We start from the raw sequence: 4,345 nt of genomic DNA on the forward strand, positions 1-4,345 counted from the left end.
GCAAAAACCGAAACACACCATGAAATTTCAAAAACAAAAGTACATGCAGATTTCGGTCCTTCCTTGTGCAGTTCACGGTTTTGCTTGTTTTTGTGCATTCAGGTGGTTGGCTCGACTCCGGGCTCACCAGGCTACATCTAAACACGTAATAGGATGCATTAGGACCATGTTGGTCCATTCAAACCAGCCACATGCATGATGAAACCCGAAATGACAGCAGCTTTCCCCCACTGCCATTTTGTGCTTCGAAATTTCAGTTTCTGCTGTCATAGGAAAGGATCTGATCTTGGCTGCCCTACGGGCCTATAGCCATGGTTAGATCACTTCCCTAGCATGTCTAAGACGTGACTAAGTCGCCCGTTTGGTGGCTTGGTCCACGGTGAATCGGTTTTCAATTACAATGCAAGAACAGCCCTGCACCCCCCTTCGACTCCTTCATTTGACAGCATGTGTTGTTTCAGGTTTTGTGGAATGGTATGGATCTTGGTTGGCCTATGGCCCTTAGCCACGATTCATACCCTACCAATGGATGTCTAGATCGTCCCATGGTCAATCAAATGGCCACTGGAACGAGACGAGACAGCAAGCAAAGCAAAACACCCCTCACGCGCGCAAAGGTGCTCTCGGGTGGAACTTTTCTGATGTTGCTGGAATAATTCGAATGGTGGCTGGCCTAGGGCCCTTAGCCATGGTTCAAATCATTCCTTGGGATGTTGTTGAGAGGCTCTGGTCGGTGGTTCAAGCCCCAATGGCCAAAAGTCTCGCAAACGACGCGATGCAAGCGAAGTTGCTGCTGCTGGAATTTGACAGCAACTTGCTGTGTCGGTTCGGAGGCTCGTTTGAGTTCTTGGTTGGCTTTTAGCCTATGGCCTTGGACTGGACAGTGCCTCATCAAGTTAGAAAGGCCACGTTTTTGACCGTTTGTGATTCGGATCATTTTTGAAGTCGTACAAAAATTTACGGTGCGATGTGCCAAATTGACTCTCGAAAGAGCGTTTCTTGTTTTGGCCTCCATTCACCTAGATGTCGACTTGCATCATTTTAGGAGCATTAATTAGTCATTTTTAGCGTATTTTAATCATGACTATTTGATGATTCAGTGTTGGTTCGGGTTGGTTCGGAGTCATGATTAAATACGAAGTCGTCGAGCGTCATTGTCGCATTTTTTTTAACTTAAATTGCATAGTTGGTCAAGTAGAAGCTATTGCATATTTTTCATGGCATATTTAGGTTGCAGCGAGCCTGGGAACGATCCAATCCAGTTGGTAAAATAATACAGGATTTTTCATTATGCAATTTAATTATATTACGTGCATGAAAATAGAAAATACTTATTTTTGAGATTTATGCGATATTGCTTGTGGTCAATTCACTATTTTGGGAGCACTATTTTACTCGGTCGCCAGTGACCGATCAGTTCAGTTTGGTACCACCCGGTCGCCAGTGACCGGTCAGTTCAGTTCAGTTTGATACTCCCCCGGTAGCCAGTTACCGATCAGTTCAGTTCAGTGCAGGGGCCACATGCGTAGACCATAATCTCAACAGAAAATTTTTACCAGTTATTTCAGTACAGGGCTCCAAGGAGCAACATTTTTTCTATGATTTTTAATTCAGTCATGCACGTATTATAATTCCTCAGTACAAGTTATTTTCAGTATGCCTCATGACATGATATTTTATCCCATGCAAAATTTTACTAGTATTTACTCGTTACCTACGATATATGCATGCTGAGTCTTTAGGCTCACTAGACTTGATTGTTGTAGGTACTGATGAGGCTAGGGCCGAGGGCGGGGACAAGTGAGCCATCTTGGGTCGGCAGTAGTGGCACCCGAGGACCTCAGTTCAGCATTTATTATTTTATTTCTCAAACAATTTTTATCAGTTGTTGAATATTCTTAAAACGTTAAATTTTTGCAAACAAATATTTTCTTCCGCTGTCATTTTGAATATCAAACTTTGTTTATCGGTTTATTTATGAATGAGGTATTTTGATTATTTAAAAAGAAAATTTTTAATTTTTCGCAAATTTTCAAGCAAGGATTCATAGGCCTTCACACGTATAAAGCATGTAAAACTTACAAATTTGAGGCTTGATGACTGATCCTTTCCGACGCTGATGGTGGCACAACTCTTTACAGGACCTTTGCTCTGATACCAACTGAAACGTCTGCTTAATCGTTTTCTTAAAAAGTACTAGAAATTTTTTTATTTTAAAACTCTCATAAATTCGGCCCACTACATATACCTATACATAAAATACTTTGGCACCATTTTAAAATAAAACATCCAACTAGTATTTGAAAATCCAAAGGAAATAGTCAAAACATGAAATCGTTAAACGTTTTATCAAACCTAAAAAGCAATAAATAAGAAAAGTGTAGCCCATACTAAACCTCCCAAAAATCTCTCAAAAACATAAATAAATAGTCGTAAAATCTTTAACGCAAATCATAAACATTAAATGCGAAAAATAGAAGCAATGGTCCTCGGGTTATGTGCACCGACAGTCCAGCAAAGTCACCCATCAAGACTTCCAATGAAATGTCTGCCATTCGTTACCTTAAAACGGGTTAAAATTTATTTTTTTTTTAAACCTTACATAGCATCGGCCGAATCATACACATTTTCATAACAATATTTTAGAACCATTTTAAAATTAAAACAATCAACTATATATTTGAGAAATACAGCCCATACTATAATCTCTCAAAAGCATAAATAAAAAGTCGTAAAAATCTTTAACATAAATCATAATCATAAATGCGGAAAGCTAGAAGCGCTGACCTCGGGTCGTGTGCACCTTCAGTCCAGTCAGGTCAACCATCAAGACTTCCCATAACATTAATATCATAAACACCTGCATCAATCATACCTAGTGAGTCTAAAGACTCAACACACCATAATCTTGATAACAAGTAATACGTATAAAATCACATGCAACAGTGAAAAATACTTGTACTTAAAATATCGTTTTCATGAAGATGCATAAATTTCAAGCATGAACAATTTCGTAAACCTTTTTATGATGCATGAACTTTAAATAAAATATTTTCATAACGATGCATCAACTTTAAACATAAACATTTTCATGACATGCAAACATAAACATTAACTTTTCCCTTTTTCCTCAACATGACATAACATAAAACCTTTTAACATGATCATAAACATTTTTCCTTTCCTTTGTTGAATTCAGGTCGTTAATTGTGACTTTCCTCAAACATCAAAAATTCGATGGATCCATCTACATGAAACCGCAGTACTGGGCGGTGGGGGACACCAGCAACACTCTCACCGGTCAACTGGGCCATGGCCCATCCTAATCGAATAGAAATACGATCGTCGAGGCTCCCTCTGGGTCTGGGGCCTTCTCCCTTCACGATATTCTCATTCCTACCTCAAACCTCATAACCTCAAATCCTCAATGGTGTCACGAAAAATACGATTGTCGGGCTCCCACTGGGACCATAACCCTCACGATATCTCCACATAACATCATTATAGTTACAATTACTCACTTCCTTCAACGTTTTACATTTCCATCACTTTATAAAAATCATGCATCACATATCATTTTTTATTTTTGAAACCAAGCATGCAACATGTCTTTTAAATGTCAACCTTAAATCATAAAAATCAAATAGACATTTAAAAATCATTATTTAATCATGAACATTTCATAAACATTTAAAAATAATCATAATATCATAAAAACAGCATTTAGAGTACTGCCATGACATTTACTAATTTTTTGGTGTAAAAGACCGTTTTACCCTTGGACTTGACATTTTACGTTTTTGACTTTTTTTTCTTGATTTCTTGACTCTAATATGTCCCAAATAATTATTTAAGCTTACATGATTTTTTTCATAATTTTATTTGGCTTAAATCGATGACTTTTAAATTAATCTTTAAATGTGACGTATTAATGCGTTTTAATCACGAATTAAACCAAACCTTAATATAAAATTCCCAACTTCAAAACTTAGACTTCTAATAATTATTTAAGCTTAAATATAATTTTTCATAATTTTATAAAGCTTCAAACTAGGCTTTTCATTTAATTCGTTAATTAACGTTTCGTGCGGCGATTAAATTCCGAATAAATACAAAACTCGTTATTTTGATCCTAAATTTTTAAAATAACATTTTTATGATTTATTCTACCTTTCAAAGTCATGAGCCACCCCCGTGGACCCATGGATTCAATTTTTGTTCTTTAATTTTTGTTTTTGACACCTTATCAAACAAACCGAGCCATCTCCTAATTTACTCGAGCCACGCCCGAGCCACCTCAAGCCAAAACCTAGAAAACCCACCTAGGGACCCTCTTGACCCAGCC

Source organism: Primulina huaijiensis, chromosome 6 (genome assembly GCF_012295235.1).
Source record: "Primulina huaijiensis isolate GDHJ02 chromosome 6, ASM1229523v2, whole genome shotgun sequence".
NCBI classification, from domain to species: Eukaryota; Viridiplantae; Streptophyta; class Magnoliopsida; order Lamiales; family Gesneriaceae; genus Primulina; species Primulina huaijiensis.